At 27.9% G+C, this 17,996-nt stretch overlaps 2 non-coding genes across 2 annotated transcripts; both read right to left on the reverse strand.

The window, feature by feature from the left end:
- Positions 1–2,329: 2,329 nt before the first annotated feature.
- On the reverse strand, positions 2,330–2,403 carry TRNAT-AGU (transfer RNA threonine (anticodon AGU)). The gene has a single exon. It is a non-coding gene; the product is annotated as a tRNA-Thr (tRNA).
- A 2-nt stretch (positions 2,404–2,405) lies between these two features.
- On the reverse strand, positions 2,406–2,478 carry TRNAA-AGC (transfer RNA alanine (anticodon AGC)). Its single transcript has one exon. It is a non-coding gene; the product is annotated as a tRNA-Ala (tRNA).
- Between the last annotated feature and the right edge of the window lie 15,518 nt (positions 2,479–17,996).

A 17,996-nucleotide genomic window follows, 5' to 3' on the forward strand; every position in this document is an offset into this window, starting at 1 on the left:
CTATAATTGATAAATAATAGTATTTATTGAATAGAAGAATGTACCAAATTATTCTATATAAACTTTTCAAATAGAAAAATAATTATCTAATCATCTTAATGATAGTTGCTGGTATATTTCAAATATTGCTTCAAAATTTAATTCACCATTTTGTTTGGCCATTTGTTTAATAATAAAGAGTCAAAGAAAATTTTATATTGACTTTTAAAATCTTGAAAAGAATATTCAAAATCTTAATACAAATTGAGTCTTTTTATCTAATATAATATCCTTGGATAGTCCATAATAGCAATAGATATTGTTAAAAAAAACTTATCTATTTCTTGTCTTATGATAGATTTTGTATATGGTATAAAATATGCCATTTTAATAAAATAATCTACTATTATGAATATAGAATCATACAAACTTGAGACTAAAAGATCTATGATAAAATCCATAGAAACAAAAGATCATAGTTATTTTGGAATAAATTTTGGTTGAAGAAGTTCTTAAGATTGATGACAAGGAGTTTTGAATCTTGAAGAAATATTACATGATTGTACAAAGTCTTTAGCTACCTTTTATATTTGAGGCCAACAAAAAATCTCTAGATATAAGCCTTCAACCTAAGGTGTACAAATCATGTAAGCTCAGAAGGGCAGAGCACAATTACTCTATATGTGATCAAGAATAAGTAACAATTATATATGCCATAAAGATGTAGGGATAATATTTTTTAGAAAAGCCATTGATTATTTGGATTAACTATCAACTTTTGCTACATGATTTATATCTCAAAAATATGAAATCACAACATTATCATTGAGAAGAATAATTACAACTCTTTGATATTTAGCTTGAATATAAGTAAGGAAAACAACACACCATGTCAAATACCTTATTGTGTAAACCAAATTTGAAGCTCAAATAGGAGGATAAGGCAAAAGTTGCTACCATTAATAATTTTATATCAAACCTAATTAAAGGAACAAAATAGAAGGAAGCTATGCATCAAGATACATATTGAGATTGTGTGAAATTATCATTAGTTTAAGTCTAATTTATTTGAGGATTTTCCAAAGTTGAATGCCACTCTTGAATAAATTATTTGAAATTCTTTTTGGTAATTTTAAATTTTTGGACTTTAGTTTAACAAAAGCTTATGGCACCAAAGTCTATACCAAAAGCCAATAAGATAAGTATCCAAGCTCTAATTTAGTAGATATTTATAGTACCAAAGTCCAAATTAAAAACCCATCATGAAGAGGTTTGGATTTTAGACCAAAACATATTTAAAGTATCAAAATTCAGATAAAGAATACTTCAAAAGGGTGTTTAAACCTAAAATCAACAAGTAACTATTTATTTTGTCATGTTTTTTATAACTTTATTCTCCTAATACTAGATAGTTATTTTGAATGGAATATCATTCCAACCAACTTAAGAACCAAGACTAACATACTATTTTAAAATAATTTAATGATATATATATATATATATATATATATATATATATATTAAAGCTATAATTTTATTTAGATTTTTTAAATTTAGATTAATTATTAATTTGATCATATTAGGATATTGATTTTTTTGATTTTTTAATTTACAAGTTTAAAGACTCTATCAATTTCTAAAATGTATTAAGTGCAACATCCTTAGGTCCATTCTTTGATAAGTTGTGTAAGCTATTAACATTAAGTTGTATAAATGGAAACCTCTTACAGAAATTGGATAATAAAAGGACAATAAATAGATATACATATACATAAAAAAATACATATATACAAGAATAAATAAAATTTTGGCATGTAAAGAAAAAAAACATGTATCTCTGAAAACTAGTTTAGAAAAGGCTATTTCCAAAAAAGAAACATTAGTTTCACTATTTGAGAGAAATAAGGGCACTAATAATATATTAAAATTGCACTCTACATGTTTCTTGGTTCATACAATCAACCAATAAAAAAAATAGTATTGAATCTTGTTTTGATAGAAAATTAACAAAGATGTAATATTGGATAGGTAAACAGAAAATTGTGGTTCAACAATGATCCTAATTTATTAATATTTTATTTTGGTCACTGCTTTTTAAAATATGATAATAATATTTTTTAATGATTAATCATGTTTGATTCCTAACTTGCAAGTAGTATAATATAAAGGTTGTATTATGAGACAAATAATTAAAAAAAAAAAAAAAAAAAATTGGTTCATTTTATTGAATTTATAACTAATTCCAAAACTCCAATGCAGTCCTGATTACACTATGGAGTAAACAACTAAACAACCAAATTTTTACAAATGGAATCTGATTCCGACCATGATATGTGCGGCAAAAAGGCGCTGCTTCCACTGAGAGTTGAACTCAGGACCTCCCGCTTACTAAACGGGTGCTCTAGCCAACTGAGCTATAGAAGCAGTGGAGAAGTGGGGTATCGATCCCCATACCTCTCGCATGCTAAGCGAGCGCTCTACCATCTGAGCTACATCCCCGCGGCTGCTGACGTCACCCACCGCAGCCGCCGACGTCACCGGATGTCCTGCCCCCTGCCGCTTACTCCATTTGTTCCTGACCTCACCGCACCCTACACGCGATGGAGGCGCCCTCCCTCCCTCTCTCTCTGTGTCTGTTTGTATGTTTCTTTATATTTTTGTTTTGTTTGTATGTATGTATGTGACCCATGTGTTGCGATTGATCCACCTTTTTGCAGGGCTCCCTTGAAGCGCAAACAAGGGAGGGGCGCTGGGTGGATGGATGGAATACTCCCCCATCCCACACTCGAGGAAATTAAGCCAAGAAACATGTAGAGTGTATTTTTACTTTCCAACACTCTGAATGGAAGGAGGTGCCACTGATCAAATAGTGAACAAATTTTAATAATCTAACATTCCCTATCAAAATAAACTTAAGAAAACCAAAATTTGAACATGTATTGGTGCAACGTTTTTAGAGGGAGAAGCATGTTTGTTTGTTAATGTGTTTCTTAATTACTGAATATTTTACTAGAGTCTGAAGGACAGATGTCCAGCTCAACCACCCCACTCAATTCCACTGCTTCTGCAGTTCTCCGGAAGCATGAAAGTGTGAGGGGTCATGGGCCTCATGGCATCTGTATAGGTGCAGAATTTATCGCCATCAGACTTCATTTGATTTATCTTCCAAAAGTGGGAGAAATGATTTCCTCTTTTCGATCGTCAGAGGGCACCATATAGTGCAATACACACACAAACATACGTATACAATTGTACCCACAGAAAGGTGTATTCCGAAGGCTTAGATTCTAACTCCCATCTGGTTTTCTTCGACGCCGAAATGTGGACATGACCCAGTTGCACTCTTCTGTGAAGCCTCGGCTTAACACCATTTGTTGGAAGAGGGGCGATTGAGCTTCAACACAGCGGTGAATTTGCGATTGCAGAGTTGAATCCTCGAGAAGCTAGAGATCAGAGTCGACGTTGAGTTAACAAGCAATCGACACACAAATGTGCACTTCAAGGTTGGTAGTGCTCGCTACACGGAAGCACAGAACTGTGAGACTTCGCTCTGCGGCGTACCCTACGAGGGAGCATTTGTAATGTCCGGAATCCGTAGACGCTTTTGACACCATCCCCAACAGCTTGCATGTACACGCATGATGTGCCTTGGGGTCTGGAACTGTGGGAGTACAGACGACTGAAAGTAGGAGCCTTTGATTTGCCACATGAGATATCATCAAGAAACCTCAGTCAGTTGATAAACGATAGCTCAGGACAAAACTCTCTGCCATTGTGGGGAGGAGTAGATTGAACTAGAGAACTTTTAAACCAGGTCAGCTTCTCGTCAGACCCTGTTGTCCCGCGTGCTGACGTTTGAGCTCGCTTTAACGCGGTCTCTGTGGTCGCTGCTTTAACTTTTGTATTACGTGATCATTCGAATTGACTGCGTGTGCCCGGTAGCCCAAGACCTACAATTTGGGTAGTCTCAGCGACACTGAGCACATGTCAAATGTAGAGACTACATGGTACACACACACACATACGGTGAATAGCGCCAAGTTCATTCAGGAGCTGGCGATGAGGACCTTTCAGTTCCATGCTGCTTACACTTGGAGAAACGCTTGGGTGGTCTAGAAGTACCGTTGATCATTCTCACATCATCTTCCGCTTTCCATTATGAAAATAAACAAAAGGTAAATTTAGCCATGATATCTGATGGAGCCCTATGATACGATGAGCCGGAGTCCAGCCCAAGCCATGATTCAAAGGAACTGAATCATGATATATGGGTACCTGCTGAGTTGTGTTTGTCACTGAAAGGAACCAGATTTTTCTTCGACTGCAGCGGCTTCTTCGAGCAAACTCTCATCCATTGCGTCGCACTTCAGCGCAGTGTGCACGTAGCCGACGAGGAGCCTGGAGGAATGCTGCTATCAATACGAAATTATGCGTGCCATGTTTCAAAGACAGACCAACGAAGAATGGTTTTTGGTTGTCCAGATTGGAGAAAAAGTTTTACAGCAGGTTCGTGTGGACGGAGGCCCACTTAGAATTACTTGGAAGAGGAGGGGAATTTATTTGCCACTGACGGAGGACAACGATTAGTGACCCACCTTGTCATTGGACAACGATTAGTGACCCACCTTGTCATTCCTAGGGAGCTGGTTGAGGTGAGAGATTTTAAAAGAAAGAGACCACTGAACAGAGGAAAACCGCCTCAATATTGGAGGATATGTTTTTGTAAGGTATGTTTTGAAATATATACCTCTAATTGAACTTTTGAATTTATTTGAGATGTCAATAGAAGGAAAATTCATGGATGCTACAATTGGCAGAAGTGAAATTAGGTTTGCAACTATCACAAATTTTCATGAGCTTGTCAATACTCTTAGGATAGAAATTTCACACATTACCAACACCACCCCCAAAAGCACTATTCCTTCACCTATAGAAAAGCTCCAAAGATGTTAATATAAAGTTGTACAATTAATGGAAACTAGAAGATCAACTTGACAATCAAGTTCAAGAAGTCTTGATTCTACAAGCACAATTGAAGCAAGGATTAATAAGCCTAAGAAGTTTGATGGTATAAGATCGAAATTTTGAGGATTTTTGCATCAAGTTAAGCTCTATTTAAAATTACATCATCTCTAATACCTTTATGGTTTTTTTTTAGATGGATTCATAGGTGCACTTCTATTTGGAAGTATTTTCTTTTAATTTGTACTTTTGATGGAAAAAGATTCATAACTATTCTATGATTCAAAACCATTCTGAAAAGTATTTATGAATATATTTAGAAAAAATGATTGTGAAAGGGTAGTACACATCAAGCTCGTAATTCTACAACAAGGATCATGTTCAGCCATCACATATATTGTTAAATTCCAAAATCTTGCTTACAATGTGGATTCGAATGACAAAGCCCTTATCAATTAGATTCAATATAGATTGAAAGATAATGTCAAAGATTTATAGTTAACAATGCCAAAAGTTGTTTCATTTAAGTAATTTATTGCTTAAGCCATTGCATGTGACAATCAATTTTTTGAAAGATGCTAATAACAAAGATTTGGTTGAAAAAGTATAAGTCAAGTTATAACAATACCTTTTAAGTTTTTGAAAGCATACTTATCTTTACCAAAATCTATGTAAATTGACACTATACATTTTAAATCTCTTATAGAATAAAAAAAACTTATTATTATTAAAAATATTTATACCTATATTATAGAGAATCTAAGCACATTAGCCAATATTGCTTAAAAAAAGCAATGCAATCACAAAATAAGGAGCATGATTACCAAAGAAGATGAGATATTGAAAAATAAGTTTTTTCAGTTATAATAGGAACCATGTGGCAAAAATCTTACATTATTTCTTGTAAAAGTCATATTCTCTTATCAAATTCTTCATCTTGTTTTATGATATAAATTTTTTTAGGATAAAAAAATCACAAAGTCTTAGCCTTATTAGATTCAAAAGCCTTAATTTGTTTTATAAATAAAGTCTTTGTTATAAAAAAAGAAATATTCTTAATTAAGAAAATCAAATTTATACATGTAGAAGTAATACATAGTCGTTTTTTATTTATTAGTGATGTTATATATGAAATTATTCTTTTAGATGTAGCTACTAGTATTTATAGTAATTGAATAATATATAATGTGATTAGATTTCTTAAACAATCTGTGGAATAATATCAATGGCGTAATTAGTCTAGTTCGGTATCTCAGACTTCAAAAGCTACAATTCCTCTTCAAAATATACGAAATAGCCTCTAATTTCGAGGATCTTACATACCAAACGACATGGCCTACAGAAGTCCTTTGTTGGAATGCCATTCAGTTGGAAGATTAATTAATTAGACTTATGTACACCTTTACACCTGGTGAATGTTGCCACCCATCTAGCAAATAAGGGAAACTAGTACCACATTTTAATACTGGATTGCAGACGTTTTCCCGGTATTGCAATGACTTGAGCACACATCACGAATAGAACAATACTGGCAATACTGTCCACTATTTCTGAAAGGTGAGGTTATAAAAAACTGATTGTTTTAAGGCATGCAATAGGTTTATGTAAAGCATTTATATTATAGCTTTTCAAAGTTGGCTTATAGGGATAAAGATTTAAACAATAGCTTGCTTGACACCTAAATTGTGTACATTTCATAAGAAGATTGTTAGCTCTTTAATTGCATTTCTATATACTTTTATACTTTAAGATTAGAAATCTATAAAAACTTGAATATTGAAGGGCAAGTAGTGATTTTGTTATTATTGCAAAATATTCAATAAATTTTAATCGGCTTGAAAACAAAAATACCTACCTCGAAATTTCTATGTTTGTGTTTAGTATTTTTTAATTTTTGAAATAAGTTATTGTAAGTTAATTTTTTAATTTATTAATATTAATTTTTTTCCATACCAGTTTTCATTTTTGTATATCATAAAATGATTACTTCAATCTACTGTAGACAATAGAAATATATTTTTAAAGCAGCTGATAATTTCATTATTTGAAATTAAATTTCTACATGTAAAATAAAATAAATCAATATAAACTATTATTGTATCAAAGAAAAATGAAGTGCTAAAAAGGAAACATACAAAAACATAAATTTTAAGTGACTTATTATATTGCAAAAGAGTTTAACTTATTTTGTCTAAATACTGGTAAGAAATTAGAGTAATTACGTAAAATAAGTGACTAAAAAATTACCAGTCAAATAATAAGCATTACAATCATTTACATATACAAATTCTTAAAATTTCAATGACGACATATTATTTTTAAAAAAACATAAAAAAAAAAAAGTTACCTAATTTCTAAATATTTGTGAGTAAGTGATTATTATTATGATTTTGTGTACACATATTTTTAATTTGTTAAGAACAATGAAAGGTCAATATATTTAAGAGATACTTGAAAAGACCATGATTCAAAAGCTTTCTGAAAGTTTTTTTCTTTTAGGAGTTTGGCTTGTGTTGATATTAAAAAATAAGAAGAAGACATAGTAAAGACTATATAAATTTTTAGTAATAAAAGTTAATGTGGAAAATAAAAATGTTGGAATCTATTATAAGAAAAGACGAGCCACTGTGATAGACTATACTTTTCAAAAACCTTTGTAGTTGTTGCAAATAATAGAATTATACAAATAAATTTAATAGTTAAAAAATTAAAAAATCAAATTTCTTCTAATCTAACATAATTTTAAGAATGTTAAAAAATCATAATGGACTGTAACTAATTTACATGATATTTTTGTTAAATGATTTTTTATTCAACGTTTTACATATATATATATATATATATATATATATGTCTTCTTAGTGCAGAATGTAAATACCATTTTTTTTTTTTTTATTATTTGTATGTGAATTTTTAAAGAACTTTTTTCCTTAATTTAATCTAAATATTTCAAGAAAATAAGAAAATTAGAAAATAATAAATCCTGTTTTTTAAATGTGAAAAAAAAATTGTAAAAACTATCCAGCCACTCTTTGTGGACTTATAACATAAGCATTAAAAAAATACTTTAAAAAATATTTAAATAGATAAAGAAGTAGATGATTTTCTAATTATTAAAAAACCACAATACAAGAAATATATATATATATATATATATATATATGTTTTGGTTCTACAAATTTGAAAACCATTTTTTTTATGACTTGAAATATTGTATAAATTATACTTTAAAAATCCAATTAAATTAACATATAATATAAACTATAAATTATTTATATGCTTGATAATAATATTTTTTATAAGTATATATAATATTTTTGCTTACTTCAGTTTTTTTAAAGCCAATGCTTGTTTTAGATTGTATTTTTTATTAATATTTCTTCTAACTTGAAATGGTAATTGTTTCATTTTTAATGTATTGATTGTCTTGTTGGTTTAAAACATGAAAAGTATAATGAATCTTTTATAACTTTGGTGATTACAACCAATATGCAAGTATATTAATTTTGTTTTTAAAAAAACAAAAAAAAATGAAAAGAAAACCAACAATTTATAACCAACTTTAAATATAGGTCATTATATTTTATGACATCAGATATGAATTTTTAAATATTATTTAGTAGCATCTATATTACTTCATAAATACTTTCAAATATATTTGCTAAATCTTCAATAATAGAATTATTCACCTTCAAAAAATTAAAGCTACTATATAAAAAATAATAATTATGAATGTCATAAGATATTACTTTTTGAGTTGAAAATATATCATGTCATTAAAAAAAAATATAATGATGCTAAAAGAAGTTATTTTAGATTGTTTTGATTTTATTTAATACAAAGTTTTATATATTTCTTTAATACTTGATTTACATGTTATCAAGGACATGAACCTCAAAGAACTGAAAGCTCAATACACTCTTGTATCACTCAAAAAGAATAAAAAATCACTCAAAGATAATATAGAATTAAATTATAATAGCTATTGCCAAAGCTAAGATGATTAGAAAATCTTGAAATAAGATTAAGAATTAGAAAGATATTAATAAGAGTAAAGAAGGCTTTACTCCAATCTTCATATATACCATCTAAGTAGGATCTATATAACAATGATCTGTAGGACCTCCAACACGTATTAACTTTACCAGACATATGACTTAACTTGTACAAAAAGTTTTCTACATATGCTCTACATAGTTAATTTATTCCGTAAGCTACGAATACATATGGCATGTGGTTAATACATTGACAAAGTTTCTAATTGATTAATCAACTACAAACATGTGTAAAGTCAAAATTGTATATACAAAGCTTTTAAGAAGCTTTTTTAGAAGATATTATGGAATTAATCAACACTCATCTACTTCTACTTAATCATATAGATAATTATTGGAATAAATACATATGTCCATGATATTACCTTGTTTTCTAAAGATGAATTCCACAAGGAGTGCTCATCATCTTTTATGGATCTTGCTATTTTTTATCTAGTTTTTGACATATATTATTCATGAAAAGCCTCAATTTTCTTACTGTATTTACAAGATTTTTTTTGTTAGCTCTCATTTGTATTTATTAATATCATATCCATGCCAATGAATAAGATATTCTAATTTATTTTCATTTTGCTTTGAATCTAAGACTTCTTCCACCTCAAACTCTTGATTATTATCCACTTCTATAGAAAGAGGTAGCATTTGTCTTTTTTTCGAGATATTCACTATTTTATATGGCTCAAAAAGAGACATGTAGAATATAAAATGGATTTTCATAGATTTTGGTAGATATAATTGATAAGCAATAAGATTGACTTATTTACAAATAAGAAAAGATCCAAGCCTACTATAGTCAAACTTGTCATAAAGACAAGTAGTCTTGATATTGGAACAAAGTAACTAAACCTTTTCATCCACGTTGTATTGTAGTTGTTCCTTATAATAGATATCCACATTGATTTTTTTCATTCTTGAGCTTCTTTTAACTATGCCTTTGATTGTTGTATGTAGCTTTGATAAACAATTTGTTAAATTTTCTATTACAAGATTATCAACTTTTAAAAAGTCAAAAGCATCAAATTATAGATGATAACTATAATTGATAAATAATAGTATTTATTGAATAGAAGAATGTACCAAATTATTCTATATAAACTTTTCAAATAGCAAAATAATTATCTAATCATCTTAATGATAGTTGCTGGTATATTTCAAATATTGCTTCAAAATTTAATTCACCATTTTGTTTGGCCATTTGTTTAATAATAAAGAGTCAAAGAAAATTTTATATTGACTTTTAAAATCTTGAAAAGAATATTCAAAATCTTAATACAAATTGAGTCTTTTTATCTAATATAATATCCTTGGATAGTCCATAATAGCAATAGATATTGTTAAAAAAAACTTATCTATTTCTTGTCTTATGATAGATTTTGTATATGGTATAAAATATGCCATTTTAATAAAATAATCTACTATTATGAATATAGAATCATACAAACTTGAGACTAAAAGATCTATGATAAAATCCATAGAAACAAAAGATCATAGTTATTTTGGAATAAATTTTGGTTGAAGAAGTTCTTAAGATTGATGACAAGGAGTTTTGAATCTTGAAGAAATATTACATGATTGTACAAAGTCTTTAGCTACCTTTTATATTTGAGGCCAACAAAAAATCTCTAGATATAAGCCTTCAACATAAGGTGTACAAATCATGTAAGCTCAGAAGGGCAGAGCACAATTACTCTATATGTGATCAAGAATAAGTAACAATTATATATGCCATAAAGATGTAGGGATAATATTTTTTAGAAAAGCCATTGATTATTTGGATTAACTATCAACTTTTGCTACATGATTTATATCTCAAAAATATGAAATCACAACATTATCATTGAGAAGAATAATTACAACTCTTTGATATTTAGCTTGAATATAAGTAAGGACAACAACACACCATGTCAAATACCTTATTGTGTAAACCAAATTTGAAGCTCAAATAGGAGGATAAGGCAAAAGTTGCTACCATTAATAATTTTATTTCAAACCTAATTAAAGGAACAAAATAGAAGGAAGCTATGCATCAAGATACTTATTTTAAGATGTTTATCAATTAATTATAAGTGGACAATGTGTAATATGAAGATTATTGTCTTAGTGATGGTTTTTTCTATTTCAAAAAGTAGATTTATGTACCTAATAATGCTATATTTTAGATGTGCACATTTCAAGAGTGACATGATATTCCAACATCTAGACATCTAAGGTGTAAAAAGATTCTAGAATGGATCTTAAGGGCATAGTTTTGGACAGGTTTGGATTTTGATGTTTGATCTTTTGTGTACTCTTATGAATCATATCAACATAACAAAGCATATAATATAGCATCTTTTAAATTATTGTAGCTAATTCCACTAGCTATGGCATGTTGAAAGTAAATAAATATAGATCTCATAATATATTTTTCATAGATGCCTTACAATCATACTATAGTTGACTTTGTAGATTGACTATTGAAGCAACTTTACTTGATAGCAATGTGCTTTGATATTAATATTCCAATACTTACATAGGTCTTCTTTAATATTATCTTTTATCACTATAGATTATCTTGTATCATCATTTTGAATCACATTCCGTGCTTCATGAAATATTTTTAGCAAGCTTTGTTCAAGCTACTGAGTATATGACTTATCATGTCGAAGGCCTTCCATCTTCAACAAATTGACAAAAAAAATATACAAATCAAACCTTAAAAGATATGCTATAGGCATTTATGGTAATTCATCATAATGTTCCAAATGAATATTTGACCCCCTTAGAATTTGCTTACAATGATAGTATTTAAGCAAGTATTGGTCATTCACCATTCTTTTTTAATACTAGTCAGCATCCGATTATGCCAGCAATTCTCTATTGTTTGTCATAGATATACATATGTACTCTAAATAATCCTATATTATTAGGTAGAAGTAGGTAAAAGTAAATAAAAGTAAGTTGATTTCATAATACCTTCTAAAAAATCTTCTTAAAAGCTTCATAGATGTTGTTTTGACTTTACATGTATTTATAGCTAATTGATAGATTAAAAACTTGATCAACAAATTAATCACATGTTGATAGCTTGCAAAACAAACTAATTATGTGGCGCATATATAGAAAACTTATTTTACAAGTTAAGATACATGTCTTACAAAATCAACATGTTTTAGAGGTCTTATAGGATATCACAACATAACTCTTAGTTGAGAGTATATATGGAGGCAAGAGTGAAGCCTTCTTTATTCTTGTCAATACCTTTCTAGTCCTTAGTCTTATTTCAAGATTTTTTTAATCTTCTTGTTTTTGATAATGGCCATTTTAGTTCAATATTATATCATCTTTGAATAACTTTTTAGTTCTTTTCAATGACACAAGAGTGTATTGAGGATTTTCTTTTTTAGAAATTCATATCTTTAATAATTTGATAAGAATATTAACTTATAGTTTCTATCTTTTTTTAAAAGTGAGTAGATATCTTACTTCTATTGTTGTATTTTAAAGGTTACAAACTATCAACTTTTAAATAAAAAATCTTATTTTCTAATATTGATCTTTTCTTTAAAGAGAAGATAATTCTTCTTTGTAAAAATTTTCATTTAATATTAGAGGTTGTGGATTATCTTTCTCTAATTTAATTTTTTGAATTTGTTTAAATTATCTATAAAAAAAAAGATTATAGATGCTATTGATAATGGAAGTGAAAATAGATTTGTAATTATTGCAGATCTTCATGAGTTTGTTAATACTCTAAGAATAAAAATCTCACATATTTCCAATACAAATCATGGAGGTACTATTCTTATGCCTATAGAATAAGTTCAAAGTTTGTGGTAAGAAATTGTACAGTTGAGAGAAAGAAGTAGATCGACCTCACAACCAAACCTAAAGAATTTTGCTTCTACAAGTATGACAAAGATAAAGATTAGTATGCATGAAAAGTTTGATGGAATAAGATCAAAATTTCAAAGATTTTTGCAATAAATCAAGTTGTATCTAAGATTGCATCTCTTCCAATATCTTGATAGATTTATTCAAGTTAGATTTATAGGCTTTTTTCTATCATGAAGTGCTCTCCTTTACTTTGCACCTTTAATAGAAAAAGATTTGTGACTTCTTTATGATTTTGAATTCATTCCTAAAAATATTTACAACTATATTTAGAAAAAGTGATTAAAAAAGAGTAGCAGAGACTAAACTTTTATCTTTATGGCAAAGATCATGGTCAGCCATTATATATACTACTAAATTCTTGTGACGTGGATTGAAATGATAAAGTCCTTATCAATCAATTTTGATATGGGTTGAAGGATAATGTCAAAGATTTGCTATTGACAATGCCAAAGGCAAAATTTTTAGAACAATTTATTGCTCAAGTTATTGCATGCAATAATCAATTATTTAAAAGATGTTAAGAATAAAGACTTGGCTGAGGAGGAATGAATCAAATAATGAAGATAGCTTTAAAGTTTTTATAAACACATTCATCAAGGCCAAAACTAATGTAAATTGATACAATGTGTTTTAAATTTCTTACGAAGCAAGAAAAGAATCAATAATATCAAGATGGTTTATGCTTATATTGTGGAAAAGCTAAACACACTACTTAACATTGTCCAAAGAAACAACATAACCACAAAATGAAAAGCATGGTTGCCAAAGAAGATGATGTCTTAGAAAATAAGTTTCTTCAACTATAATAGGGAAAATGCAGCTAGAATCTTATGTATTTACTAGTAAAGGTCCTATTTTTTCTTTAGATCCATCATCTTATTTTATAATAGAAGTTTATTTAGGACCAAAAAATCACAAAATCTTAGCTTTTTTAGATTCAAGAGCCTTTGCCTATTTTATAGAGAAAGATTTTGTCAAATAATAAGAAGTATTGTTAGTCAAAAAATTTAAATTTATACATGTAGAAGTCATAGATGGTTGTTTACTATCTTTAAGAATTTTTTTACATGAGATTGTTCCTTTAGATATAGGAATTAAAGATCATAATAGCATAATAGTATTTAATGTAATAAAATCTCCATTCAACTTGATTATTTTAAGATTATCATGGTCAAAAAAATATAATTCCTAAATAGATTGGATTTCTTATAATTTTAATTTTTTTGATAGTTTAATTTAAAATTCCATTAGTCAAGTAGAAATATATAAGTCTAGTATATCCAAATCCTTACTTAAGGTGCAAGAACTTTTATGTATGCCGCAAAAGAAGAGTTATCTTTTTTTTTTTATATATATATTACATCTATTTTTGATGGTGAAAAGATGTCAAGTGGTATTCCTAGCCAATATTAAGATTTCTAGGATGTTTTTGAAAAATAAATATAGATATTCTTCTAAATTATTGTCTTTACAATTGTTCCATCGATCTTTATGAAGGAGCTCAACCACCATTTGGACCAATCTATAGCCTAGTAAAAAATGAGTTGGCTGCATTCAAGAAGTACATTAATGAGAACTTAGCTAAGAATTTCATACATCATTTTAAATTTTCAACCAAGATGTAAGTATAAAATTCACGCCTTAATTTAATTACAAGTTAGTCTCAACTAAAAATTACTTGTAATGGGTGGTATAAAGTGAAAGTAGCAAGAAAAAGAACAAAAGAAGCAAAATACAAAACAAGTGGAATAAGTACAATCAAGCAATTGTACACTATAAAACTAATCATAGTTTGTTCACTAAGTTTTTATCTAATAAAAAATAAAAATAAAAATAAATAATATATTTTTAAAAATTTAAATTTTTTTATCTTTTCAATGGTATAAGAGACTTATAAATTTGAGTTATTATGAGTAAGTTATGAAGGTTTGAAAAATAAAAAGTAAATAAATAAAAAAATAAGTAAATAATTTTTACCTCAAGGATAATTTGCTTAAGAGATCAGGAGTTCAAGCTCCACCAAGGCTCATAAATAGTATATATGGGTTCACAAAAAAGGCCACAAGGCCTAAGTCTTTTCTTTCTAACTACCTTCAAGGTGCTACAACCCATATAGGACTTGTGTACTTCTTTTCTAATAAAGACTATACTAGTTGCCAATCCTCCTATTTTCTACTGGTAAAATCCATAATTTTTCATTTTTGACTTCACTATAGTGTTTAAAAATATCCAATATGATTAGAAATCTTTTGTGGCCTTCAAATCTTGCTCCATTTCTTCATAATAGCTCCTGAAGTGATAAAACTTATTTTTATCAAAGTCTTCGAAATTACTCTATGATTTTCTAATAAATTCTAAATAAATTTTTAAAATTCTTATAATGGTTCTATAATACTAATATAAATTTAAGTCTATAAATTCCTATCTTAATAATTTTTATAGTAATAAAATAAATTTAAATCTATTACAAATCATACTTTCTATGTAACTAACTAAGAAGACATGAGGTTCTTTCTTATGCTTCTTCTAACTACTAACTAATATTTATAGTTTTTTTTATAAGTAATATGTATAGATACAAGGCCAATATAAATATTGATCTTAGTAAATATTCTTCAATATTCGATAATAAGTAAAAAATACTAAATCAAGTAAGATAATTACCTCTAAGACTTACTAAGACTCTAATTCTACAATTAACTCTTTAATTTTCTATTTGTCTAAATATTTCTATACTATTTACTATATATTATGATTCTAAGTATTCTAAATGTATTTTTTTATTCTAAAACAACTAGTGAATTGATTTGATGATTCATATAGAGATCCTATCTTATTTGTGAAGTAAAAAGATAGATCTCTATGGATGTGTGTGGACTATCAAGGACTCAATAAGATTACTATCAAAAATAGATATCTTCTATCTTTAATTTTAAGATATTTTAATTAATTGAATTAAGCAAAGATTTATATAAAAATAGATCTATGAAGAGCATATAATTTGATATACATTAAAAAAAAGAGATGAATGAAAAACTGTGTTTGAAACTAAGTATGGATATTTGAATATAATGTCATGCCTTTTGGATTTACAAATGTACCAATTATTTTTCAACATCTAATAAATGATGTTTTTTATGAGTTTCTTGATGATTTTATTGACTGTTATTTAGACGACATCTTAATCTACTCTAAGAACATAAAAGAGCATGGAGTTCATATTTTTCATGTATTACAAAATCTTAACGATGTAAGATTATATGCCAAGTTAAAATAGTGTAAATTCTACACTATTCAAGTTGACTTTCTATGATACATCATTTTCAACAAAGGGCTAATGATGGATTCAAAGAAGATCCAAACTATGATGGATTGGAAGATTTTAAAAAGAGTAAGAGATGTGTAATATTTTTTGAACTTTGTCAATTATTATCAAAACTTTATCAATTTTTTTTTCAAATTGCAGTTCCACTTATATTTTTGACTTATAAAGACAAACTTGAAGGGAATAAATAAGCCAAAGCATTATTTGATGTTTTAAAAAAAACATTTATTTTTACATTAATCTTATATTCTGTTAATTTTTTTAAGGCATTTTTTATGCAAACAGATACATTAGACTATATCTTGGCTGCAATATTATTACAAATGGAAGCATGTGACAAACTTCATCCAATAGCTTTTCATTCTAAAAAAATTTCAGCAATCGAGATTAATTATAAGATCCACCTTAGAGAGCTCCTTGCAATTGTAGAATCATTTTAAGAATAGCATCATTATCTAAAAGGCACCTTGAGTCCAATAACCATATATATAAATCATAAGAATCTCGAATATTTTATATTAACATGTATTTTGAATTGTTGTGAAGCTTGTTGGAATATGTCTTTATTAAGATTTGATTTCAAGATTACTTATTGACTTGAAAAATAATAAAGTTTATTGGATGTCTTTTTTAGATATTTTTATCTTCTAGCAAAAGAAAGAAATATATCTTTTGATCAACAAAGAATAATTTTATTGAAGCCAAAGTATTTTCATCTTCAAGCAATAAAATCAATATTGTTTGTTGATTCAACTTTTATTAAGCAAATTCAATTAAGTATGTCTTTTGATCTTCTTGTCTTTGATATCTAGAATAATTCTTTTAAGTCTCATGATACTTTTAAATTTGAGTTCAAGAACAACTTATTCTATTTTAAGGAATGATTATATATTCCAAAAAATAGAGCATGATAATATGTTCTTCAAACTCATCATGAAATTCTAGCAGCGAGATATTTTAGATATAATAAGACTTTGGAGCTAATATCTAAAGAATTTTAGTGGATTCAAATGTGAAAGGTACTCAAAGACTTTGTACAATCATGTGATATTTATTCAAGATCTAAAACTCCTTACCATTGATGTTATGAACTTCTTCAACCATTACATATTTCAGAACAAGTATAGTCTTTTGTTTCTATAGATTTTATCACGGATCTTCTAGTCTGAAGTTCGTATGATTTTATATTTGTGGTAGTAGATTGTTTTACTAAGATGGAAATTTTTTTACCATATATAAAATCTATCACAGGTGAAATAATGGCTAAACTTTTTCTTAAGAATAATTATCACTATCACGGATTGCCTAAAGATATTATATTGAATAGGGAGACTCAATTCATATCATGATTTTGGAGAATCCACTTTAAGATTTTAAAAATGGATATAAAGCTCTCTTTGGCTTTCATCTCCAAATTGATAGGTAAATGGAATAGATGAATCAAGTTTAAGAATAGTACTTAAGGTATACCATCAATTATTATCAAAATGATTAAACAACTCTTTTATTATTAGCAGAGTTTGTATACAATAATTTGGTATATTTTTCTAGTCAACAAACACCTTTCTTTGCCAATTATAGTTATCATCTATAACTTCATACTTTTGACTTTTCAAAAGTTGATAATCTCATGGCAAAAGATTTGGTAAATCACTTGTCAAAGCTACATGCAACAATGAAGGGATAGCTCAAGAATGAAAAAAAATTAATATAGTTGCCTATCACAAAGAACAACTACAATTCAACATAGATAATAAAGTATGGTTACTTTGTCACAATATCAAGACTACTTGTCTTTC

This window comes from Physcomitrium patens, chromosome 3 (genome assembly GCF_059467195.1).
Source record: "Physcomitrium patens ecotype Gransden chromosome 3, ASM5946719v1, whole genome shotgun sequence".
In the NCBI taxonomy this organism is placed as follows: domain Eukaryota; kingdom Viridiplantae; phylum Streptophyta; class Bryopsida; order Funariales; family Funariaceae; genus Physcomitrium; species Physcomitrium patens.